Here is a 27,163-nt window from a genome sequence, read left to right as displayed (position 1 = left end):
ACCTCAGGGTGGTCCAACCGTGGCCTCCCTGCAGATCCCAGATCCCAGGGTGCTGGGGTGAAGTGCAGTCCTATTGCACTGGAAACGTTAATCCTGTTTCTCTCTCCCCAGATGCCCAGCATCTTGCTCTGATTTCAGATCCACACCAGCTGGGCTGGGCTGAACTACAACTCCCAGAATTCCCCCGGGCCGGCGAGCACCGCGCCAAGTTGTCAGGGAAGGGGGCGTGTACGTGCGGCGCCGCGATGACGTTGGTTGTCATTGCGCTCGAGCTGCTGCCTGGAGACGGGAGGCCGGAGGGAGCCGGAGGGGGAAGGTAATGGAGGACAGGCTTACCCGCGGCCCTGCTCCCGCCGCCTCACTCACCCCATTCTCACTTACCCCATTCTCACTTACCCCTGTGCCAGGCTGAGCCCTGCTGTATGTGTGTCTGGCCTGAGGAGACGAGACGTCAGCACCCTGGAGTGCCAGGAGAATGGTGCCAGAGCACCCTGGGGTGGCAGGGTGAACGATGCTGCAGCACCCTGGGGTGGGATGGGGAACGGTGCCAGAGCACCCTGGGGTGGCAAAGGGAACGGTGAAGGAGCACCCTGGGCTGGCAGGGTGAACGGTGCTGGAGCACCCGGGGGTGGGATGGGGAACGGTGCCGGAGTACCCTGGGGTGGCAAAGGGAACGGTGCTAGAGCACCCTGGGGTGGCAAAGGGAATGGTGCCAGAGCACCCTGGGGTGGCAAAGGGAACGGTGCCGGAGCACCCTGAGGTGGCAGGGGGAACGGTGCCAGAGCATCCTCAGGTGGCAGGGGGAATGGTGCCTGAGCACCCTGGGGTGGCAGGGGGAATGATGCTGGAGTACCAAGGGGTGGCAGGGGAATGGTGCTGGAGCACCCTGGGGCGTGATGAGAAACGGTACCGGAGCACCCTAGGTGACCGGCACAACAGTGTTGGAGGAATCTGGGATGGGGGGGGGCGGGGAGGAACGACAGTGCTGGAACATTTTGGGTGGGGGAGGCAGACAGCATTGGAGCACCCTGGGGTAGGGGGGCAACAGTGCTGGAGGATGCTGGGGTGGGGGAGTGACAATGTTGGAGCACCCTGGGGTGGCAATGGGAGTAACAGTGCTGGAACATCCTGGGATGGACAACGGTGCTGGAGCACCTTGGGAGGGGAGGGGAGGGGAGGGGGGGGGGGGTGATAAAGCTGGAACACCCTGGGATGGCGGTCGGGAGTTACAGTGCCGGAGCACCCTGGGTTGGGGAGTGGGTGTCACAGTGATGGACAGCTCTGCGACTGAGGGGAGGTGGGGGCTGATAATGCTGGGCACGCTGGTGTGAGGGGCACCATGGGCAGAAGGTGTTTCACTGTTCAGGTGGAGACATCTTTGGGGTTGAGATTTCAGTGTCGGAGGGCGCCCTTTAGGAATGGTGATTCTGGCGTTAGGTATGGATTTCAGCATCTGGTTGGCAGGCGCAAGCTTTCAGTGTCTGAGGCAACCATGGGAACCTTGGTGGGGGTAGCAGACATATTGGAATAATCTCTGAAGGAGATGAGTGCATGGGTTTTAAATGAGGTGGAAGAATATATCGGGGGTAGGCTAGGGCAGCTTTGTGGAATCGGTATGATTGGAAAGATGGTAATCCTTGTAATTAGTCGGCAGCGGGGAGTTTGTGGGAGGGGGGGGGCGTCAGCAGGTGATGATGTCGAGGGGTTCCCCGTTTCTGTTGTCAGATTAAAGATCAATTGCTTTTGCTGTATAAGAATTGGGAAAACTTAATTTTACAAAAGAGTGTTTGTCATTGAAATCTATAAAAAGCTCTTTGTCAATGCGTGTAAAGAAATGTTGATGTTAAGTCCAGAGAGTTTATAAAAAGCTGGCAAAGGGCCTCTATGTTAAAGAAAATTCACCTCTTACTGATAAATACCGATGGGCCTGTTGTGTCTTACCAGCGGTTTCTGCGTTTTTGAAACCTCTCCAGTCTTTTTATTTTCTCCCTTCAAAAAACTTGAGTTGAGTCTGAAGAGGGAAATTTGTGCAGTAAAGTACCAGTGAGGACAATTTTAGTGATGAATGTTGAGAATATTGAACAATAAGTGCATTGCCTTGCTTTAAAGCTTATTAGTGTTAAGTGTATTCTACGTTGAACAGCAACAAGAAGCAGATTGTTCTCCTGATTCAACTCTTCAACACTGAATCAAAATAAACCTTAATAGTGGGGTGATGTTATTGTGATGAATAATAATCTTTATTGCCACAAGTAGGCTTACATTAACACTGCAATGAAGTTGCTGTGAAACGCCCCTAGTCGCCACATTCTGCCGCCTGTTCGGGTACACGGAGGGAGAATTCAGAATGTCCAAAGTACCTAACAGCACATCTTTCGGGAGTCGTGGGAGGAAACCGGAGCATCCGGAGGAAACCCACGCAGACTCAGGGAGAACGTGCAGCTCCACACAGACATTGACCCAAGCTGGGAATTGAACTTGGGACCCAGGCGCTGGGAAGCAACAGTGCTAACCACTGTGCTACCATGTTTCTAATTTTGTTAATGCTTACAGAAAGCAATTCTGTCCATCGCATTATCAGATTGTGACCCTTTTAAAACCTCTCCTTTCACAAGATGATTGCAGACTGCCAGTGACTCCAAGTAAACCTTTTCAGGACAATCAGGACAAAATAATTCACAACTTCTCTCACCTCCACGACGAGGTATTAAAATGGAAAGATCTGGCCTGTTAATGACAGGGGCACACAGCACCAGGGTCCCAGATTCGATTCCTGGCTTGGGTCACCATCTGTGCGGAGTCTGCATGTTCTCCCCATGTCTGTGTGGGTTTCCTCTTGGTGCTCCGGTTTCCTCCCACAAGTCCCGAAAGACGTACTGTTAGGTAATTTGGACATTCTGAAACCTCCCTCCGTGTACCCGAACAGGCGCCGGAGTGTGGCAACTAGGGGATTTTCACAGCAACTTCATTGCAGTGTTAATGTAAGCCTACTTGTGACAATAATGAAGATTATTATTGTTATTCGTTCTTAGGAAATGAGCATCGCTGGCTAGGCTGGTATTTATTGCCCACCCCTAAAGGCCCTTGAGAAACATAGAAAATAGGAGCAGAAGGAGACCATTTGGCCCTTTTAGCCTGTTCCACCATTCATTATGATAATGGTTGATCATCCAACTCAATAGCCTAATCCCGCCTCTTCTCTCCCCCCCCCCCCCCCCCCCCCCACATATCCATTGATGGATATATATATATATAGATGTTATCTATCTTGACTTCCAAAAGGCCTTTGATAAGGTGCCTCACGGGAGACTGCTGAGTAAAATAAGGGCCCATGGTATTCGAGGCAAGGTACTAACATGGATTGACGATTGGCTGTCAGGCAGAAGGCAGAGAGTTGGGATAAAAGGTTCTTTTTCGGAATGGCAAACGGTGATGAGTGGTGTCCCGCAGGGTTCAGTGTTGGGGCCACAGCTGTTCTCTTTATATATTAACGATCTAGATGACTGGACTGGGGGCATTCTGGCTAAGTTTGCCGATGATACAAAGATAGGTGGAGGGGCAGGTAGTATGGAGGAGGTGGGGAGGCTGCAGAAAGATTTAGACAGTTTAGGAGAGTGGTCCAAGAAATGGCTGATGAAATTCAACGTGGGCAAGTGCGAGGTCTTGCACTTTGGAAAAAATAATAGAGGCATGGACTATTTTCTAAAAGGTGACAAAATTCATAATGCTGAACTGCAAAGGGACTTGGGAGTCCGAGTCCAGGATTCTCTAAAGGTAAACTTGCAGGTTGAGTCCGTGATTAAGAAAGCAAATACAATGTTGTCATTCATCTCAAGAGGCTTGGAATATAAAAGCAGGGATGTACTTCTGAAGCATTATAAAGCATTAGTTAGGCCCCATTTAGAATACTGTGAGCAAATTTGGGCCCCACACCTCAGGAAGGACATACTGGCACTGGAGCGGGTCCAGCGGAGATTCACACGGATGATCCCAGGAATGGTAGGCCTAACATACGATGAACGTCTGAGGATCCTGGGATTATATTCATTGGCGTTTAGGAGGTTGAGGGGAGATCTAATAGAAACTTACAAGATAATGAATGGCTTAGATAGGGTGGATGTAGGGAAGTTGTTTCCATTAGCAGGGGAGACTAGGACCCGGGGGCACAGCCTTAGAATAAAGGGGAGTCACTTTAAAACAGAGATGAGGAGAAATTTCTTCAGCCAGAGAGTGGTGGGTCTGTGGAATTCATTGCCACAGAGGGCGGTGGAGGCCGGGACGTTGAGTGTCTTTAAGACAGAAGTTGATAAATTCTTGATTTCTCGAGGAATTAAGGGCTATGGAGAGAGAGCAGGTAAATGGAGTTGAAATCAGCCATGATTGAATGGCGGAGTGGACTCGATGGGCCGAATGGCCTTACTTCCGCTCCTATGTCTTATGGTCTTATGGATGCCCATCACCCCAAGTGCTATATCTAACTGCTTCTTGAATACATCCGTATCCTCAGACTGTGAATCATGGTTCTAGAGACCCCCATCATTGGAAACATCCTTCTTGCACCTACGCTGTCTAGTCATGTTAGAATTTTATAGATTCTATGAGACCCCCCCCCCGCACCCCCATCTCATTTTACCGAACATCAGCGAATACAATCCTAACCGACTCAATCTCTCCTCACACATCCATCCTGCCATCCCAGGAATCAGTCTGGTAAACATTTGCTGCTGCTTTCCCTCGAGAGCAAGAACAGTCTTCTATGGGTAAGGAGACAAAAACCATGCACACTTTTCCAGGTGTGACCTCACCAAGGCCCTGTATAATTGCAGCAAGATATGCCTGCTCCTGTACTCGAATCCTCTCGCTATGAAGGTCAAAATACCATTTGGCACCTTTACCACCTGCACACCAGCAAGCTTACCTTCAGTCACTGGTGTACAAGGTCACCTAGATCTCTTGCACTTTTCCCCCCTCCTAATTTGTGGCCATTCAGGTAATAGTCTGCCTTCCAATTTTAGCTACCAAAGTGGGTAACCTTGCATTTATCCAAATTATACGACATCTGCCATTATTTTCCCACTCACTCAATGCCCAAATCACACTGAAAGATCTCTGCATCCTCCACACAGCTCACCCTCCACCAAACTTTGTCATTTGCAAATTTGGAGATGTTATGTTTTCCCTCATCTAAATCATTAATCTATATTGTGAATAGCTGGATCCCAGCACCGATTCCTGCGATACCTCATTAGTCATTCCCTGCCAGTGGAAAAAGACCTGTTAATTCCTACTCTTTGTTTCCTGTCTGTCAAGCAGTTTTCTATCCATCTCAATACACTATCCCTAATCCCACGCGCTTTAATATTACATGCTAATCTCTTATGTGGACTTTGTTAAAAGCTTTCTGAAAGTCCAAGTAAACCACATCCCCTGGCTCCCTCTCATCAACTCTACTAGTTACATCCTTGAAGAATTCCAGTAGATTTGTCAAGCATGATTTCCCCTTCATGAACCCATGCTGACTCTGTCTGAACCTGCCACTGCTTTCCAAGTGCTCTGCTATAAAATCTTTGATAATGGATTCTACAAGGTGGTGGTGAACTGCCTTCTTGAACTGCTGCAGTCCACGTGGTGTAGGTGCATGTTTTTTCTGTAGCGGTTTAATACAACTGAATGGCTTGTTACGCTATTGCAGAGAGTTCTTCTGTGGGCCTAATTACAGTGAGCCTTGAGTTGCATGTGGGCCAGACTGGCTAAGAGACAGCAGACTTTCTCATCCGAAGGATATGAGTGAACCAGATGGGTTGTTCATTATTAACAAGACTAGCATTTTTATTCCAGATTTATTAGTCAATTGAATTCACATTCCTCCAGCTTCATGGTGGAATTTGATGTATTTCTAGAGCATTGGTTCAGGACACTGGCTGGCATTTCAGCAACATTACCACTATACTACCATCCTCTCGTGAGGACTCTTGAAAATTAATTTATTTTGGTGTAAATTTGCCATCAATTAAAGCTAGCTCATCGTAGAATACATTATCATAGAATCCTAGAATTTACAGTACAGAAGGAGGCCATTCGGCCCATGGAGTCCACACCGGCCCCTGTAAAGAGCACCCTACTTAAGCACACACCACCACTCCATCCCTCTAACCCAGTAAGGGCAATTTAGCATGGCCAATCCACCTACCCCTGCACATCTTTGGACTGTGGGAGGAAACCAGAGCACTCGGAGGAAATCCACGAAGACACGGGGAGAACGTGCAGACTCCGCACAGACAGTGACCCAGCGGGGAATCGAACCTAGGACCCTGGAGCTGTGAAGCAATTGTGCTAAACACTGTGCTACCATGCCGCTTATCAGTACAGTGCAGCTCACCTAGATCCGAATACATTAATACGCAACTAAAACTTACCTATCTCAGGATGCATGCGCATTGCAGCTTATGATTGGATGATTTAACTGCAGGTTTAGTCGGAGTCCGATTAGATTGAGAGTTGTGCTGCACAGTTCAGCATTTGTTGGGCAGAAATCATTCTGCGTGCACATCAGATTTGTAGCACGATACACCCTTAGCTTATCTTACTGTGTATGAGCCTACAATTGTTTCCATCACCAACCGTACAAACTTGAATTTAATGCTTGTTTTTCTTTTTTTTAAAATATATTTTATAAAAGTTTTCAAACACAATTTTTCCCCCTTACAAATCAACAAAAACGGTAACAGAATAACTAATAGATAACATTGTTTAAGTTAAGTAGTGAACTAACAAAGTAACAAGAAATGGTGCTTCCCCCCCCCCCCCCCCCCCCAACTAGAACAAAAACAAGTTGCCCCTCCCCCTCCTCTTTCTGGGCTGCTGCTGCTGGCTATCTATTTTCCCAAAAGGTTCCGCCAGATAGTCAAGGAACGGTTGCCACCGCATGGAGAACCCCTGAGCCGATCCTCTCAGCACAAACTTCATCCGTTCCAGTTTTATGAACCCTGCCATATCGTTTATCCAGGCCTCCACGCCGGGGGGGTTTCGCTTCCTTCCACATGAGTAAAATCCTTCGCCGGGCTACCAGGGACGCAAAGGCCAGAATATCGGTCTCTTTCGCCTCCTGCACTCCCGGCTCATCCGCTACCCCAAATATAGCTAACCCCCAGCCTGGCTTGACCCGGACCTTCACCACCTTCGAGATCACTCTTGCCACTCCCCTCCAATACTCCTCCAGTGCTGGACACGACCAAAACATATGTGTGTGGTTCGCCGGGCTTCCCCCGCACCTGTCCTCCACTCCGAAGAACCTGCTCAACCTTGCTCCCGTTATATGTGCTCTATGTAGCACCTTAAATTGGATCAGGCTAAGCCTGGCACACGAGGAAGAGGAATTTACCCTACTTAGGGCATCAGCCCACAAACTCTCCTCCCCGAGCTCTTCTTCCCATTTTCCTTTCAGCTCTTCTACCAACTCCTCCCCCTCTTCTCTCATCTCCCGGTATATTTCGGACATTTTGCCCTCCCCGACCCACACCCCCGAAAGCACTCTAACCTGGATCCCCTGTGTCGGGAGCAGCGGAAATTCCCTCACCTGTTGTCTCGTGAACGCCCTCACCTGCATATACCTAAAGATATTCCCCGGAGGCAGCTCATACTTTTCCTCTAGCGCTCCCAAGCTCGCAAACGTCCCATCTATAAATAAGTCTCCCACTCTCCTAATTCCTGCCCGGTGCCAGCTCTGGAACCCTCCGTCCAACCTTCCTGGGGCAAACCTATGGTTGTTCCTGATCGGGGACCACACCGAGGTTCCCAACACACCCTTCTGTCGCCTCCATTGCCCCCAGATACTTAATGTTGCCGCCACCACTGGGTTCGTGGTAAACCTTTTCGGGGAGAGCGGTAGCAGCGCCGTCACCAGCGCTTTTAAGCTTGTTCCTTTACAGGACGTCATCTCCAGCCTCTTCCACGCCTCCCCCTCTCCCTCTATTGTCCACTTGCGGATCATCGCCACATTGGCGGCCCAGTAATAGTCACCTAAATTCGGCAACGCCAGTCCCCCTCTGTCCCTGCTACGTTGCAGGAACCCCCTCCTTACCCTCGGGGGCCTTCCCTGCCCACATGAAGCTCATAATGCTCCTATCTATTTTCTTAAAGGCCTTAGTGATCAAGATGGGGAGACATTGAAACACAAATAGAAACCTTGGGAGGACCATCATCTTAATCGCCTGCACTCTGCCCGCCAGTGACAGCGGCAGCATATCCCACCTTTTGAAATCCTCTTCCATCTGCTCCACCAGCCGAGTCAGATTGAGTTTGTGTAAAGTTCCCCAGCTCCTGGCTATCTGAATCCCCAAATATCGGAAGTTTCTTTCGCCCTCCTTAGCGGCAGGCCATCTATCCCTCTACTCTGGTCCCCGGGGTGTATTACGGAAATCTCACTCTTTCCCATGTTAAGCCTATACCCTGAAAAGTCTCCAAACTCCCTCAATATCTGCATAACCTCTGTCATCCCTCCCACTGGATCCGCCACATACAGCAGTAGGACATCTGCATAGAGTGACACTCGGTGTTCCTCTTCCCCTCTAACCACCCCCCTCCATTTCCTAGAGTCTCTCAGCGCTATGGCCAGTGGTACAATTGCCAACGCGAACAGTAATGGGGACAGAGGGCACCCCTGCCTTGTTCCCCTATGTAACCGAAAATACTCCGATCTTTGCCGATTTGTGACTACACTTGCCACTGGGGCTCCATAGAGGAGTTTAACCCAGCTGACAAACCCCTCCCCGAACCCAAACCTCCTCAGCACCTCCCATAAGTACTCCCACTCTACCCTATCAAATGCCTTCTCTGCATCCATTGCTGCCACTATCTCTGCCTCCCCCTCTGCTGGGGGCATCATTATCACCCCCAATAGCCGTTGCACGTTGACATTCAATTGTCTCCCCTTTACAAACCCTGTCTGGTCTTCGTGCACCACCCCCGGGTCACAATCCTCTATCCTCATTGTCAGCACTTTTGCCAGCAACTTGGCGTCCACATTCAGGAGCGAGATAGGCCTATAAGACCCGCATTGCAGCGGACCTTTATCCCGCTTCAGGATTAGTGATATCGTCGCCTCCGACATTGTCGGGGGTAGAGTCCCCCCTTCTCTGGCCTCATTAAAGGTTCTTGCCAGCAGCGGGGCCAGCAAGTCCACATATTTCCTATAAAATTCCACCGGGAACCCGTCTGGTCCCGGGGCCTTCCCTGCCTGCATGTTCCCCAGCCCTTTAGTCACCTCGTCCACCCCAATTGGCGCCCCCAGGCCTGCCACCTCCTGCTCCTCCACCTTCGGGAACCTTAGTTGGTCCAGAAACTGCTGCATCCCCTCTTTTCGGTCCGAGGGTTGGGACCTATATAACCTCTCATAAAAGGTCTTAAACACCTCATTTACCTTCCCTACACTCCGCACCGTAGTTCCCGATTCATCCCTAACTCCCCCTATTTCCCTCGCTGCTGTCCTCTTACGAAGCTGATGGGCCAGCAGCCGACTCGCCTTTCCCCCATACTCGTATCTCATCCCCTGTGCCTTCCTCCACTGCGCCTCTGCCCTCCCCGTGGTCAGCAGGTCAAACTCCGTCTGGAGTCTTTGCCTCTCCCTATATAGTCCTTCGTCCGGGGCCTCCGCATATCTTTTATCCACACTCAAAATCTCCCCCAGTAATCTCTCCCTCTCTTTGGCCTCTGTTATCCCCTTGTAAGCCCTGATGGAGATCAACTCTCCCCTCACCACCGCCTTCAGCGCTTCCCATACTACCCCCACTTGGACCTCCCCATCATCATTGGCCTCCAGGTACCTTTCGATACATCCACGCACCCTTCCACAGACTCCCTCATCCGCCAATAATCCCACATCCAGTCGCCAGAGTGGGCGCTGTTCCCTCTCCTCTCCTAGTTCCAGACCCACCCAGTGCGGGGCATGGTCTGAAACAGCTATGGCCGAGTACTCCGTTCCATTTACCCTCGAAATCAGTAACCTACCCAAAACAAAGAAATCTATCCGGGAGTATACCTTATGGACATGGGAGAAAAAGGAGAACTCTTTGGCTAGCGGCCTAGCAAATCTCCACGGAGCCACTCCCCCCATTTGGTCCATAAACCCCCTAAGCACCTTGGCCACTGCCGGCCTTCTTCCGGTCCTGGATCTAGATCTATCTAACCCTGGGTCCAGCACGGTATTGAAATCCCCCCCCATTACCAAGTTTCCTAACTCCAGGTCCGGGATACGTCCCAGCATCCGCTTCATAAATCCCGCATCGTCCCAGTTCAGGGCATATACATTTACCAGCACGACCTCCATTCCCTGCAGTCTGCCACTCACCATCACATATCTGCCACCGTTGTCCACTACTATATTCCTAGCTTCGAACGACACCCGTTTCCCCACCAATATAGCCACCCCTCTATTCTTTGCGTCCAGCCCTGAGTGGAACACCTGCCCCACCCATCCTTTCCTTAACCTAACCTGATCCGCCACCTTCAGATGCGTCTCCTGAAGCATGGCCACGTCGGCCTTCAGTCCTTTTAAGTGCGCGAACACTCGGGCCCTCTTAATCGGCCCATTTAGGCCTCTCACGTTCCACGTGATCAGCCGGTCCCCCCCCCCCCCCGCCGACTAGCCATCACCCACTCTGGGCCAGTCCCATGTCCAGGTCCCGCACACCCCCAGTCCCCCAGGCGGCGCATTCCCACCCCGACCACCTCTTCTCGTACCAGCTCCCTCTCGATCCCAGCAGCAGCAACACAGTTATTCCCCCCCCCCGCCAGATCCCCGTCTAGCATGGTTACTCGCCCCCCCATATTGCTTCTGAAAGTCAGCTGACTTCAACTGACCCCGGCTTCTCCCGCTCTCTCCTTGACCCCCCCCGTGTGTGGAACTCCCATCTTCCTTGCGCCTGTCTTCAAGCCATCATCTCTCTAGTGCAGGAAAAGACCCGCGCTTTCCTAGAACCGTCCTGCCCCCTATGGCGCAGCTCCCCCTACAGCCCCGTTCTCATTCCCCATCCCCCACCTGTGTCCCTTTTTCCCCACCGGTGCCCACATTTCTCAGTGTCCCCCCTGTCAAAGACCGTCCTGATACAGTGAACCTCCCTTTCTCCAATTTATATTTCTATACATCAACATTGTCGTTTCCCCCCCAACATCAGTCCCTCCGTTCTGGTCCAGTTTCTCTTTTTGGATGAAGGTCCATGCTTCTTCCGACGTTTCAAAATAATAGTGTCTATCGTGGTACGTGACCCATAATCGCGAAGGCTGCAGCATCCCAAACTATACTTTCTTCTTATGCAGCCCCTCCTTGGCGCGATTTAAACTTGCTCTCCTTCTCGCCACCTCCGCGCTCCAGTCCTGATACACTCGTATCACCGCATTCTCCCATCTGCTACTCCGTACCTTCTTGGCCCAGCTCAAAACCATCTCTCTGTCATTGAAGCGGTGAAATCAAACGACCATCGCCCTTGGTGGTTCTCCAGCCTTTGGTCTCCTCGCAGGGACCCGGTGAGCCCCTTCCACCTCCAAGGGGCCCGAGGGGGCCTCAGCTCCCATTAGCGAATGTAGCAGCGTGCTCTCGTAAGCCCCGCCGTCAGCTCCCTCCACTCCCTCGGGGAGACCCAGGATCCGGAGATTCTTTCTCCTTGGTCTATTTTCCAGGACTTCAATTCTTTCGATGCGCTTCTTATGTAGTGCCTCGTGCGGCTCCATTTTGACCGCTAGGCCCAGGATCTCATCCTCGTTTTCAGTTACCTTCTCCTTCACCACACGGAGCTCTATCGCCTGGGCCTTTTGTATTTCTATGAGCCCATCGATTGCCAGCAACATCGGGGCCAACACCTCCTTTTTTAACTCCTCCACACACCTTCTGAGGAATTCCTCCTGATCCGGTCCCCATGTCGCCCGGCCTCCCTCCGACGCCATCTTGCTTCCTTTTCTTTTCTCCCCTCTCCCGCTGCCCTCGAGGATCCTTTGTGATCTGGCCACCGCCACCGATCTTTTTCCTGCACACTGTGGGGGGGGGGGGGGGGGGGGGGGACTCCTTATTTCTTCACCCTACACTGGGTTTTGTCAAAAAAGATTCCCGTTGGGGCTCTCAAAAAGAGCCCGAAAGTCTGTCGGAGCTGGAGCCGCCGGAACACGCGGCTTAGCTGAGCATCGCTGCACCCGGAAGTCAATGCTTGTTTTTCTAATCATCTACCTGGTGTGGGCATTGTTGATCAGGCTGACATTTATTGTCCATTCCTAAATGCCCTTGTGAAGGTGCTGATGAGCTGCCTTCATGAGTTCTGTTAGGGAGGGAGTTCCAGGATTTAGACCCAGAAACAGTGAAGGGACAGTGATGTCGCTCCAAGTCAGGATGGTGTGTGACTTGCAGGGAAGCCTGTAGGAAGGCGGTTGTGTACCCATACTCCTGTTAACCTTGTCCTTCTGGATCCAGAGATCACTGGTTTGGAAGTTGATGTCGAAGGAGCCTTGCTGAGCTGCTGCAGTGCATTTTGTAGATTGTACACACTGTGTGCTAATGATGGAGAGTGAATATTTAAGATGCTAGATGGGGTACTGATCAAGTGGGCAGCTTTGCCTTGGATGATATTGAGCTCCTTGAGTTCCATTCGGCCCATCAATCCTGCTCTGCCATTCAATTGGACCATGGCTGATCAACTTCCTCAACGTCACCTCTCCGCGCTATCCCCATATCCCTTGATGTCACTATTGTAAGGATCCTCATGTTTAAACCAATCATTTCTTGTTTAAACCTTGTTCTCCCTGTGTAATTTCTTTATGTTCTGTCTTGCTGGCTGCTACAATTCTGCAGACTGCGCTTTTAACTTTTGTATCTGGACGTTGACTGAAACACTGGGCTGGATTCTCCACCGGTGGGATGCTCCATTTTGCCAGCAGCCTGGGGGTTTCCTGATGACGTGGGGCTGCCTCACAATGGGAAACCCAATTGACCGGCCGGTGGAACGGAGCATCCTGCCGGCGGGGTGAAACAAATATGGCGCGGCGGGGCGGAGAATCTAGCCCACTATATCTGTTTAGGAAAGGTAGCAGGGATAATCCTGGAAAGTATAGGCTGGTAAGCCTCACATCGGTAGTAGGTAAATTATTGGAGAGAATTCTCAGGGACAGGATTTATACCCATTCGGAAGCAAATGGACTCCTAAGCGATAGGCAGCATAGTTTTGTGAAGGGGAGGTTGTGCCTCACTAACTTGATCGAGTATTTTGAGGAGGTGATAAAGATGATTGATGAGGGGAGGGCAGTGAATGTTGTTGACATGGACTTCAGTAAAGCTTTTGATAAGGTGCCTCATGGCAGACAAAAGGTGAAGTCACACGGGCGCACAGGTGCGGTGGTAAGATGGCTCGGTCACAGAAGGCGAAAGGTAGCAATAAAAGAGTGTATTTCTGAGTGGAAGGTTGTGACTCATGGTGTTCCACAGGCATCTGTGCTTGGGCCACTGTTACACTGGAATGCTCATTTTGGGCTGCATTAGAGTGCTAAAGTGGGAGTTTGGTGACTGAGGGAAATTAAGGGTTCACTTTTATCCAAAGTCTAGTCTTTTATTTAGCAAATTTTTAACTTAAGTTGCTGTTTGGGTTAGAAGAAGGTAAGTTTTAAACCAGCTTTAAACCGAGTTTACTCAGGTTCTACTTGCAGCTGCAGCTTATAAAAAGTTAATTGGATTACGCCAGTTTTCAGAGGCTAGAGTTCGACAGTATAAATGTGAGCCACCTTAGTGCTGACTTTATTTGCACTGGAATGCTCACTTTGGGCTGCACTAGAGTGCTAAAGTGGGACTTCGGTGACTGAGGGATATTAAGAGTTCATTTTTATCTGAAGTCTAGTCTTTTATTTAGAAAAGTAACTTAAGTTGCTGTTTGGGTTAGAAAAAGATGAGTTTTAAACCAGCTTATAAATAGAGTTTACTCTGACTCTACTTGTAGTTGCAGTTTGTTAATTAGTTAATTGGATTAAACCAGTTTTTAGAGTCTGGAGTTAGACCATTAAAGTGAACCATCTTACAGTGCTGACTTTGTTTGCGCTGGAGTGCTGACATTTACTGAATTAGAGTGCTACAGTTGGAGTTCGGTGACTGAGGGACATTAAGGGTTCATTTTTATCTAAAGTCTAGTCTTTTATTCAGGTAATTAAATTAAAAGTTGCTGTTTAGGTTCGAAAAAGGTGAGTTGTAAACCCGCTTTAAACAGAGTTTACTCAGGCTCTACTTGCAGCTGTTAATTAGTTAATTGGATTAAGCCAGTTTTCAGAGGCTAGAGTTAGTACAAAGTTGAGCCATCTTACAGTGCTGACTTTGTTTGCATTGGAGTGCTGACTTTGGGCTGCATTAGAGTGCTAAAGTGGGACTTCGTTGACTGAGGGATATGAAGGGTTCATTTTAATTTGAAGTCTAGTCTTTTAGTTTGTAAATTAATTTAAAAGTTGTTGATTGGGTTAGAATAAGGTGAGTTGCAAACCAGCTTTAAACAGAGTTTACTCAGGCTCTACTTGCAGCTGCAGCTTGTTAATTAGTTAATTGGATTAAGTCCGTTTTCAGAGGCGAGAGTAAGACCGTATAAATGTGACATCTTACAGTGCTGATCTTGCTTGCATTAGAGTACGGATTTGGGTTAGAAGAAGGTGAGATTCTGTGGTCACAAACGAGACTCCCGGAAGGTATGTTGCCTCTCGGTTGCCATGGTCAGGGATGTCTCGGATCGAGTCTACAGGATTCATAAGAGGGAGGGGGAGCAACCAGAAGTCACATAGGCACCAGCGACATAGCTAAGAAAAGGGATGAACACCTATAAAGTGATTTTATGGAATTAGGTTGGGAGCTAAAGAGCAGGACGAGCAGAGTAATAATCTTAGGATTGCTACTGCTGCCACATGCATGTTGTTATGGGCCAGGTTTAGAAAACTCCAAAGTATATCATGGAGTTCACCTGACCTACAACTGTTTTTTGATTTTGGTTATGATGACCACAAGGGCCTACCTTTCAGGTGTTATTCAACAGAGGCCTTCAGCACTTTTAATCCAAAACAAAGTTTATTCTACAAATTCAGTTAACATTTTTATAAACACATAGAATAAGCATTTTTATCAACTACAAACAGAAATACCCCAAACATCTACGGTAATCTATTTATAACCCTTAATTAATTCCCCTTAACTGTTTTAATTTGATAACAATATCCCATAAACCAGAAAACCCTTTTACCAAAACAGCAGGTTTGAATTGCTTCCAGAAAACAGTTATCTCTTTTAAGTTATTAAGTTGTGGAAACAGCTTTTAAAATGCAGAGAGAAAGAAAGAATTCAAGACTTCCAAAGACTTCCAGCTTCCAAATGTGAAAACGAAACAAAAAAATCTCAGAGCCACTAAATAGCCCAAACCAAAATGAAAGTAAAACTCAAAGCCACAGCCCAGCTCCACCCACACAATGACATCACTGAAGCCATTTTATAACACAAAGCATTTCTTAAAAGGACACTCCCATGACAATGTGAGGCAAGGAACAGAGAGAGAGTGCAGCTGAACATGTGGCTACAGGGCTGGTCCAGGAGGGAAGGCTTCAGATATATAGATCATTGAGATACCTTCTGGGGAAGGTGGGACCTGTACATGAAGGATGGGTTGCATCTAAACTGGAGGGGTACCAATATCCTGGGCGGGTGGTTTGCTAGAGTTCTCCAGGAGGGTTTAAACTAGTTTGGCTGGGGATGGGAACCAGAGCTACGGATCAGAGGATAAGGGTAGCTGTTGAACAGGCAGAAATAGTATGCAGTGAGTCTGTGAGGAAGGATAGACAATTGATAGGGCAAAGTTTATTATTCACATTATCTGTTGTTCTAAATAAAGAGTTAAGTTCTACTTACAAATCTGGTGCCTGTAAGTCATTGGAGCAGTCAAGAGTCAAAGATCTCATAAAATATATACAAATTATTGGTTAATTCACTTATGTTGGGACTCCGGGGCCTGTGGGGCTGGAATTGATTATGCACTGGCTCAGGGTGCCGTAATACTATCCAAACATTTATTGATTTGCATTGTAGATTCTATGATTTCTACCTTGGACATGCTCAATGATTGAGCCTCCACCGCCCTCTGAGGTACAAAATTCCAAAGATTCACCACCCTCTGAGTGAAAAAAATCCCCCTCCTCTCAGTCTTAAATGTCCTACCCCTTATTTTGAGACATTGTCCCTTGGTTCTTGACTCACTTGCCACGGAAGCTGTTAACTTCGAATACTGAAGATGCTGCAATTTATATCACTAGTTTTATTTTTTTGTGAACACGATGGAGATAAAACACAAAGGAGGCACGCATAGTCGTGGAAGCAATGTTACGTCATCCCCAAGATGTGATCCCCTTGTAGATTCACCATTGGACTGAAATTTCCATCGCATCTACCATGAGCGATAAAAGAATATATTTGGAATATAGCTGAGCTATATTTAGAAACTTTGCAGAAGAAAGATGAGTTGTTGTGAATTGACAGCACTGCATGTCATTTGGAAAAGTGCAGAGTATGTTTAATGATTTGCCTTTTCTAATGTATGTGAATGTAGTAGCTGAGTACACTAAATGGAATGCAATTTTTGCTGATTTACCTGTGAATACAAGTTCCTTTTCATTAGGTTGGAAGAAACTGGAAGGCTTCAGAATTTTGATGTAATCAAATTGTTAACGTTATTTACATTACATATACATTTCATTCTGGTGATTGTCTCGCGGTAATGGCCAAGTTCAGTTGGAGACATGGCTGACGATTAGGCTGATAGGACAGCACGGTAGCACAGTGGTTAGCACAATTGCTTCACAGCTCCAGGGTCCCAGGTTCAATTCCTGGCTTGGGTCACTGTCTATGCGGAGTTTGCACGTTCTCCCCGTGTCTGCGTGGGTTTCCTCCGGGCACTTCGATTTCCTCCCACAGTCCAAAGATATGCAGGTTAGGTGGATTGACTAAGCTGAATTGCCCCTAGTGCCCAAAAAAGGTTAGGTGGGTTTACGGGGATAGGGTGGAGGTATGGGGTGAGGTAGGGTGCTCTTTCCAAGGGCCGGTGCAGACTCGATAGGCCGAATGGCCTCCTTATGCACTGTAAATTCTACGATTGTGAGTTGGTGAAGTGGACGTTGGTCCTGTAATATGCCCAGAAAATTCAGGCAGCCGCTGTGTCTTCTAACCTCCGCTGGTGGAGAAGACAGTTGCAACTGGTTGTAAATTTTGAGCTGCAGATTAGAAGAAAATATTGAATATATATCTCTCTTTTAAGGTTGTTTTTCAAATGACTATCCTGGAGGCTGTCCCAGTGCCACCCAGTGCAGATGAATTGTTTTTGGCAACATGTGATAAAGTTTCCCTATCTGCAGGCAAGGTGCTTGCACTTGAACCAGTACCATTCAAAACAATAGCCGAATGAAACTCAGACCGCAGGCTCTTAGAAAAACTGTATTCATGATATCAGAAATATATTATGCTCTCATAGCCCTAAAACGTGCCACATCTATTAAGGAATTGGTCCAATTGTCATAGATCATATAATCTGTATAGTGCAGAGGGAGGCCATTCGGACCATCGAGCCTGCACCGACCCTCTGAAAGTGCACCCTACCTTGGAGTTATGGGTGTTGCGGGGGAGTGGACCTGGGTTGGGTACTCTTTCAGAGGGTCGGTGTTGACTTGATGGGCCGAATGGCCTCCTGCACTGCAGGGATTCTCTGGCACTTTTCTGGGATGCTGAGCGGTTGTTCCCCCCGCCCGGAGAATCTCGAACCAAGGGGCATTTTCTCAGTCATAAGAGGTCAACCATTTAAAGCTGAGATGCAAACTTTCTTTCACTGAAAGGCTTGTGAATCTTTTGAATTCTCTACCCCAGAGAGCTGCAGATACTTAGGAATATTGAGTATTTTCAAGTTCAAGATCAATAGACTTTTGGACATTTAAAGGAATCAAGGAATAAGTAGACTGTGCAGGAAAGATCAACCATAACTTTATGGAAAAGTGGAGCTGGTCAGAGGGGCTGACTGACCCACTCCTACTTATGTTATATTCTTGTGGAAAATATGAAATTCAGCTTCCATCCATATTCGGTTAAAACCTACTGAGATCCGGCTTTTCACCACCAGACAGTTTTTCCACCTTTTCAGTGAGAGGAAACGTTTGTTTTCCACAACTGTTTTGATTCTAGTAAACCAGTTGAAGGTGCCTTGGTGTCCATAGTTTCACTCCCATCTCTTCTCTTCTCCATGGCCAATTTGTGCTCCTCCCACCTGAGAGTTTCCCTCTCCTGTCACAGCATACAGTATTGTTATGGCACAGAAGTCACCATTTGGCCTGGCTCTCCAAATTATCGTTACACCTTAGTGCCATTACACTGCCTTCTCCCTGTAACCTTGCACATTACCAGCTAATGCCCTCTTGAACGTCTCCATTCAATCTCCCTCCACTATTCCCAGCAGTGTACTCCAGACCCAAACCTCTTGTGTGAAAATGTTTTTTCTCACTTTGATTTGCTCCTTTTGCCTTTAAACCTGTGCCCTTTCATTCTCGATCCTTTTACAAGTGAGATCGGCTTCTCCTTAATTAACCATTCCAAGCCCCTCATAATTTTGAACAACACTATCAAATGTCCTCTTGGCCTTCTCCCCTCCGAGGAGAACAGTCCTAACCTCTCCAATCAATCCTCGTCACTGAAGTTTCTTATCCCTCTTATCTGTACTCTCTCCAATGTGTTCACGTCCTTCCTCAAGTGTGCCCAGAATTGTACACAATGCTAACTAGTGTCCCGTACAAGTTCAGCACAATGGTCTTGACCTCATTCCCACTAAATTGCTGAACACCCAACCTCGACTGACCTCCATGCTACCTGATATTCACAGAATTATAGATTTAGTAAAGCCCAGCAGAAGGTCAATTTTCCCATCAAATCTCTGCAGCTCTTTGAACAAGTAATCCAATTAGTTCTGCCCTTTCGCTATACCCTTGCAAATTTCTGTTGAAGCATTCAGCCAATTCCCTTTTGAAGGCTGCTACCCTAGTCAAGTGCATTCCAAATCCTAACCACTCATTGCCTAAAAATGTCTTTCCCTGTGCTGCCTCTGGTTCGTTTGTCACCTTAAATTTGTGTTCTTTGGTTAGCAACACTTTAGCCACTGAGTTCAGTTTTCTTTATTTACTCTATTTAAACCCTTCATGATTTTACTCCCTGTACACACACGACTGCGTGGCAAAACTTGGTTCCAACTCCATCTACAAGTTTGCTGACGATACGACCATAGTGGGCCGGATCTCGAATAACGACGAGTCAGAATATAGGAGGGAGATAGAGAACCTAGTGGAGTGGTGTAGTGACAACAATCTCTCCCTCAATGCCAACAAAACTAAAGAGCTGGTAATTGACTTCAGGAAGCAAAGTACTGTACACACCCCTGTCAGCATCAACGAGGCCAAGGTGGAGATGGTTAGCAGTTTCAAATTCCTAGGGGTGCACATCTCCAAAAATCTGTCCTGGTCCACCCACGTCGATGCTACCACCAAGAAAGCACAACAATGCCTATATTTCCTTCGGAAACTAAGGAAATTCGACATGTCCACATTAACCCTTACCAACTTTTACAGATGCACCATAGAAAGCATCCTATTGGGCTGCATCACAGCCTGGTATGGCAACTGCTCGGCCCAGGACCGCAAGAAACTTCAGAGTCGTGAACACCGCCCAGTCCATCACACGAACCTGCCTCTCATCCATTGACTCCCATTTACACATCCCGCTGCCTGGGGAAAGTGGGCAGCATAATCAAAGATCCCTCCCACCCAGCTTACTCACTCTTCCAACTTCTTCCATCGGGCAGGAGATACAGAAGTCTGAGAACACGCACGAACAGACTCAAAAACAGCTTCTTCCCCACTGTCACCAGACTCCTAAATGACCCTCTTATGGACTGACCTCATTAACACTACACCCTGTATGCTTCATCCGATGCCAGTGCTTATGTAGTTACATTGTATATCTTGTGTTGCCCTATTCTGTATTTTCTTTTCTTCCCTTTTCTTCCTATGTACTTAATGATCTGTTGAGCTGCTCGCAGAATAATACTTTTCACTGTACCTCGGTACACGTGACAATAAACAAAATCCAAATCCATTTTACTCACCTCTATCAAAAATCCTTGCTGCATTCTTTGCTCCTGGGAGAACAACTCAACTTCTCCATTGTGAGTTGTTCCTTTTCGTCAGATACTGTTCCCTCCACTTCTAAACTGCCAACAGCAGCTCACAAACCTGTCCTTGAACCATTTGGTTCTTCAAATCTATTGCCCTATCTTCACCCTCCATTTCTAAAGCCTTGACCATGTCATGTCCAAATCCATGCTAATCGTTTCATAATTTTCCTTGAATATCTCTTCTAATAGCACTGAAATCAAGATTGCAAACTATGTTCTTGTGGGAGGAGAGGGAGGTGGAGGTCGGTAGATGAGGGCATGGAGGAGTAAGTGTCCACGTGGCTGATAGTGTGCCAGGAACATGTTGGCTAAGTCGCAGCAGCCTCAACAGTCTTCTGGCTAGTAGCCAGTGGCTGCAGCCGGGGGTCAGTGCAGGCCTTGACCTTGCACTCTACCCTCAATACCGCACCATCGCTGCCGGCAGCCACAGGAAGCTGGAGTCAGTGGTGGGAGAACCAGGAAGAAGCCAACAAACAGATCCGCAGCTCTAGGATGGCGGGTATAGAGATCCGCAAGGAGAACATAAGGAAACTCAAAATGGGGGCCAAGGACATACCACCAAAATCGAAAGAAAGAAATTCCTCTCGAAGGAGAGATGAGAAAACAAACTACATTCTCAGTTGCTCTGGTGCTTTATATCTGCTCGTTCTTGTCAACTTCTCAACGACTAGATGGGAGGCTGACCGTGAGGGCTTTGCAATATTCACGCCTGGGATAACAAAAACACGAATGAGTGTGAGAGAATCTGAGGCATGGATGGAGATGGGATGGAAGTAGATAGTATTAGTGATGAATTTTGTATGGTATCAGGAGCTTGACTGTAGTTCAAAAGGAATACTGAGATTGCGAGAAGTCTGATTCAGCCTGCAGCAGTCAGCAGAGAGAGAAAGACGGAATCAGTGACGCCGAAACAGAATCTATGATGGGGACTGACAAAGATTTCCCAATGTTTAATTGGAGGACTGGATGCCAAACAAGCAGTGGAGGGATTGAGAGGTAGCCATGGGGTGCAGTTGGGTGTCATCAGCATTTGTGTGGAACTTGGCAGCATTTCTTTAGAGGATGTTGCTAAGTGGCAGTAGGTAGCTGAGAAATACGAGGTAGACATATATCCTTGAGCTCGAGAGGTGAAGGTGGGAAGAGAAGCCATTTTAATAGAACCTATGGCTACAACTGGAAGGAAAGTGCTACATAAATATAAGCTGGGATTGATGGGCAAGAACGGATGGGGTAAGGGGCAGCCAGCCACATTCAGTTGGACAATGGAGGAGAGCTGTGTTTTCAACTGTTCCAAAGGCTGCATTTATAATATAATTGCATCAGCCTTCAGGCTGATATTGTACAGCACTACAATATAAACACAGTATGAGTGCTGGCAAGAAGGTTAGAACCACTAGCACAAATTATTCACAGCTCAATAAGCATGGGTGGAGCCCAGTGCGTTTACTTTCATATTTTAATAAAGGTTAGAAGCTCGGGGGTTTAAATGGTGTAGATTTGATTTCTACAGAGGCAGAAAATACAAAATCTATTTTTATTCGGAGGAAAGTAAGGACATTAGTGGTGAGCTGCTATTTGCTTATGAAAAGCAGTTATGCCTAACACATTGATGGCGATTATTTGAAGATGTAGCAAAGTTGCTAGAGAATGGGTAATTGATTAATGTATGCATCTTGCCGTTAAAGCTCCCCACAACTGACTTGTGGCTGAAGATAAAGTCTTTCAGATAGAAAATGAAACTGTTGATTCACAAATTATCAGGATAATAAATTAAATTAATGATTATTCATGGACTTCCAAGTATTAACCCCTTGCTGTTCACAATGGTAAGCACCAGTTGATCACCTGTCACACTGCTCACGGTAGGTCAGACAATACAAAGAGTATCAGGCTGGCATGTTTTACCAAGTTACACTGTTTTATTCTTCTGCAGAAGCATAGCAATGTGTAAATTGATTTAAGGCCACACCGTGTAATTGCTGTTCCTTCCTTGGGTTGATTAGAAACTGATTGATTTCAGCATAGTCTCAGGTTAATTAGGGGGCAGGCTACCTTTCTTCATTCTGTATGAAAGGAATTTGCATCTGTGAATTTTGATAGAGGTGCCTCAAAACATTAAAATAGTTCAACCTATTATCTTAGATTTAGTGCCTCTTAATAGGTAATATGTTGTCATGATATCTTGAAGATTGAAAAGTTGCACAACTTACATATTGACATGTGAATGGCATATGGGATCAGAACATTGAGCCCAGGGGAAGAGAAGAATTAATTTAAATCTCAAGGATGTCCTCAACACCCATTCGATTTCCTGTGCAGCAAACCAGGAAGAAAGTCTTAATTATCCCACCTTTCTAAAGTAACATGACTCATGAAGATGAGTCTTCGGAGTCTTCCAAACTGAAAACAATTTTTTTTTGGATGGCATGAATGACCGATCCAATCAGCCTTGTTGAAATTGAGAGAAATGGAGATTGTTGACTGTTGTATGAATATGATCTCTCCGAGCTAGTACTTTGAGTTCCAACTGGTAATGAGTTTTTTAGTCGCATCTCTGGATGGACTAATTCTCTCCCATCTTTAAAAAAAGATGGGTTCTGAAAAGCTCTAACCTCAAGACAAAATGATGCAGAGAATGGAGATTGTATCAGTTAAGAAGTAATCCAATGCGTGATTACGCTAAGGCGTCTCCCTCTTATAGCTGCACGGTAGCACAGTGGTTAGCACTGTTGCTTCACAGCACCAGAGTCCCAGGTTCGATTCCCGGCTTGGGTCACTGTCTGTGTGGAGTCTGCCAGTTCTCCCTGTGTCTACGTGGGTTTCCTCCGGGTGCTCCAGTTTCCTCCCACAAGTCCCGAAAGATGTGCTGTTAGGTAATTTGGACATTCTGAATTCTCCCTCTGTGTACCCGAACAGGCGCCGGAATGTGGCGACTAGGGGCTTTTCACAGTAACTTCATTGCAGTGTTAATGTAAGCCTACTTGTGCCAATAAAGATTATTATTATTAGAACTGGTGTACTGTTTTGGTTATAAACCAGTGTGGGTTGTCTGGATGAGGTGGGTACCCATAACCTGTTGTAGAATTTCACATTCTTAGCTCTTGAGTGGTGGAATGAAAATTACATTCTACTCCTGGATCTCACGTAGTGCTACTCCTGGTGAACTAAAGGATCTTCTGGAAGTTTATGAAAGGTTTAATTGGGAGATTCACACCCTACTGAAGACCAGGTCTGAGGTGTTCAAGACAGGTGACCTTGACCTATACCAGAAATCTAGGTACGACCTCCGCAAAGCCATCAGGGACAGCAAGAGACAATATCAGACTAAGATAGAGTCACAGACTAATGACAAGGACTCTTGTCGGTTATGGCAAGGCAAAACCGAGTAGAATCTCTGGCAACAGCGCACCCCGCCCCGATGAACTCCATGCATTCTATGCTCGTTTCGAGCAGGAAACTAACAAACCATTGTCAATGGCCCCAACAGCCTTGGACACACCCATAACATCAATAATCAATCGACGTGGCATGGTAGCACAGTGCCAGGGTCCCAGGTTAGATTCCCGGTTTGAGTCACTGTCCGTGCGGAGTCTGTACGTTCTCCGTGTGTCGCCGAGGGTTTCCTCCCGGTGCTCCGGTTTCCTCCCACAAGTCCCGAAAGACGTGCTGTTAGGTGAATTGGACATTCTGAATTCTCCCTCTGTGTACCCGAACAGGTGTCGGAATGTGGCGACTAGGGGATTTTCACAGTAACTTCATTGCAGTGTTAATATAAGTGCATAACAATATGTTTTTGGATTTTGTCAAAACCAATATGGGTAATTAGATAGTAAAGTATTAGCCTTTTTAGATATACAATTGGTACATTCAAGCAGAAGAACCAAAAAGCATTGATGAGAGAACCATGGATTGGGAAAGACATGTTGGAGGAAGGGATGGAGGGCATGTGATTGGAATAAATTGGCTAGAATGAAGTGTGAAGGACAGAAGTGATGGGTCAGTAATGCCTCCAGGTTGCGGCTGACTGGTATTAATCCCAGGCGTATTAATGAAAGTTGAGCCATTTGTCATCTGCTCATGGACATTGCAGGTGGCACTTTTTTGTTGAAGGATGTGACATTATGGCTGAGTGCTATGGGCCGATTCTAGATAGAAAATACTGGGAATGCTCATCAGCTCTGACAGAATCTGGAGAACAGAGTCTACTTTTTCTGCCTTTCCAGCATTTTCTTTTGATTTCCAGCATCTGCAGTATTTAGCTCTTGGCTGATTGTCAATGCTTGTTTGAACTGTGAGGGTGGGGGGGAAGACATCCAGCAACATAATCCTCGATTTTCAGAACTCTTCCAAACTTGGGTTGCATTTGGGGAAAAAATATTGATCTGAACATTGGAAAGAAGAAGCAGTAATTACATGTTTGCTGCTAGGAATGGAAGCGATTTAAGGTGATGTATTAAGGAACCTCAAAAGTGCCTTCCTTGTGTTAACTCGAGTGTATTGGTGCCAATATGCTGAATGTTGTCAAAAATGTTGCTGAAGGTTTTCAAAGTATCCTGGAGATTCAGTCTCTGCGCCACACTCCAATAGTTTCTCTTTGGGGGGAATAAAGCATAATAAGCTGCTGCAGTCTATTAAATCTAGACTTTTATGTTTCTGAAGCTGAAGTAATCAGAAAATTAATTTTGCATCTGGTCAGGTAGAGCTAATATTGGGTGCAGCTTGTGGCTAAATGAGATGCTAATAACTGCGGAGCTCATTTATCATTTGAGGTGATGGTGCCAGCAAAAGATGGAGTCTCTTTACAGGGCCTTTAATATAAGATCCTTGACAGACCTTTGCATTATTGATTGATGATCTAGGTTAGCGGAGACACAATATGTTTAGATCCCATTGTTGTTGCTCTGAAAGTTTGCCCGGTATAATTTAGAAGGAAAATGCTCAGACTTAACGTAGAGCAGCACAAATTGACAGTGCACGGTATTATGGGCATGGCCTCTTACATAGCTAGTTCCTGATCTTAGTCATTTGTTTACTTACGAAGAGCAGTGATGATGCATTCCTTTACTGATAAATGAGGAAGTAATTGAAGTGCAAGCGAACCTGGTATGCGCAGGGCAGCGCAATGGCACAGTGGTTAGCACAGCCATCTCAGCGCCAGAGACCCGGACCCGATTCTCAGGTGGCTGTCTGTGTGGAGTTTGCATTTTCTCCCTGTGTCTGCGTGGGTTTCCTCTGGGTGTTCCTGTTTCCTCCCACAATCCAAAGATATGCAGGTTAGTTGGACTAACCATGATCAATTCTCGGGGTTACGGCGATAAGGTGGGGGAGTAAGTCTAGATAGAGTGCTCTTTCCGAGGGTTGGTGCAGACTTAATGGGTCGAATGGCCTCCTGCACTGTAGGGATTCTATGGACCCTGCGATTTGTTTCCAAGCATTAGGAATAGAATTTAGGCTTCCTTATTTGATGTCGATGAGTAAATGTATCATGTGAAATGGCACAGTACTATCCTTGCTTTCTTCATGGCCTCTTCCCCCCCCCCCATTGTTGTAACCACCTTCATCCCAAAGCCCTTCCAAGATCTCTGTGCATCTTCAATTTTGTACGTTCCTGATTTTAACCGCCCCACCATTGGCAGCCAGACTTTAGCTCATTGGACCCCAAGCTCTGTCGTAGTGGTATTGTCACTGGATCAGTAATCCAGATGCTCTGCTGACCTGGTTTCGAATCCCACCTTGGCAGATGGTGTAATTTGAATCCAATAAAAATCTGGAATTAAAATCTAATGATGACCATGAAACCATTGTCGCTTGTTGTAAAAACCCATCTGATTCAGCAATGTTCTTTAGGGAAGGAAACTCGCCACCCTTACCTGGTCAGGCCGACATGTGACTCTAGACCCACAGCAATGTGATTGACTCTCAAATGTCCTCTGAAAGCGACGCACCCCGGGGCAATTAGGGATGGGCAACAATTGCTGGCCTTGCCAGTGACTACCACGTCCCATGAAAGAATAAAGAAAAATGTCCTTCCCAAAACCTCGTTATTTCCTTTCCTTGACCATCTGTCCTGATATGTTGTGTGTTTCAGTGTCAAATTTTGCTCAAACCACCTTGGCATGCTTCAGTATATTCAAGATTCTGTATAATTGTAAGTTGTATACAGGTGAATCCCAGGTTCAGTCTCTTATAAAGGCAGGGGAGTTAGCCCTGGTGACTGCCGAGTGTTTAGCCCTCAATCGACATCGCTAAAAATAGATGACCTGGTTATTTTAACTTTGTTGGTTGTAGAAGTGTAAATTGGTTGCTGTTTCCTAATTGCAATAATGGTTACTTTTTGAAAGTACTTCATTAGTTGCAAAATGCTTTGTCACAATCTGTGGTATTTTCCTCATAGCCCCTGAAGTGATGTGGATGCAGAAATTTGACCTCCATGTCTGTGGCGACTGGAGGAGTTTAAGAATATTGGATTCCAAGTATTGGGAAATTTATGGGTTAAAAGCTTGGGGGTCAGAATGTGTTTGATTGCAGTGGTCATGTTTTTCAAAAATAATTCTGTTTTGCAGGGACTGGGTACTTTTAGCAGCCAGAAGGCAAAGGAATGTGTTTTTCAATCTGGGCTCATAGACTGCGGTATGACTGGGAAAGTCCCTGGGGAGTTGATGAGCTTTGCAGCCTGCTGAGATCATTTGTTTTTCAGCTTGAGGAGATGAGGCCATTGCTGGGTGGACCCAAGGTATGCAGGGAGACATTTTGAAAAGCTTTAGAGAGGCAGATCTTTGGAGAGAGGAGTTTGATTCTGATCTGTCTGATGTGGAGTCCAAAATTCCCCCACAGTAAGTTAGATTGAGAGCTGTATGTTTATTTTCTTGTTTAATGGAAAATTGAGTAGCAGTGTTGAAGGGGTAATTATTAGC

The 27,163-nt window shown here is 46.9% G+C and overlaps 1 protein-coding gene across 7 annotated transcripts in view; it reads left to right on the top strand.

The window, feature by feature from the left end:
• The first annotated feature begins 264 nt into the window (after positions 1 to 264).
• Positions 265 to 27,163, top strand: part of r3hcc1l (R3H domain and coiled-coil containing 1-like) — a 201,825-nt gene continuing 174,926 nt past the window's right edge. For 5 of the 7 annotated variants that reach the window (XM_072479628.1, XM_072479626.1, XM_072479625.1 and 2 more), the window contains exon 1: positions 265 to 316. The gene's annotated coding sequence lies outside the window, so the exon portion shown is untranslated. The remainder of the gene's footprint in view (positions 317 to 27,163) is intronic. The other 2 variants (XM_072479629.1, XM_072479627.1) reach the window with 1 other exon arrangement.

This window comes from Scyliorhinus torazame, chromosome 16 (assembly GCF_047496885.1).
Source record: "Scyliorhinus torazame isolate Kashiwa2021f chromosome 16, sScyTor2.1, whole genome shotgun sequence".
NCBI lineage: Eukaryota > Metazoa > Chordata > Chondrichthyes > Carcharhiniformes > Scyliorhinidae > Scyliorhinus > Scyliorhinus torazame.
The sequence above is the reverse complement of the archived record's forward strand: the minus strand, read 5'-3'. Positions and strand labels throughout refer to the sequence as shown.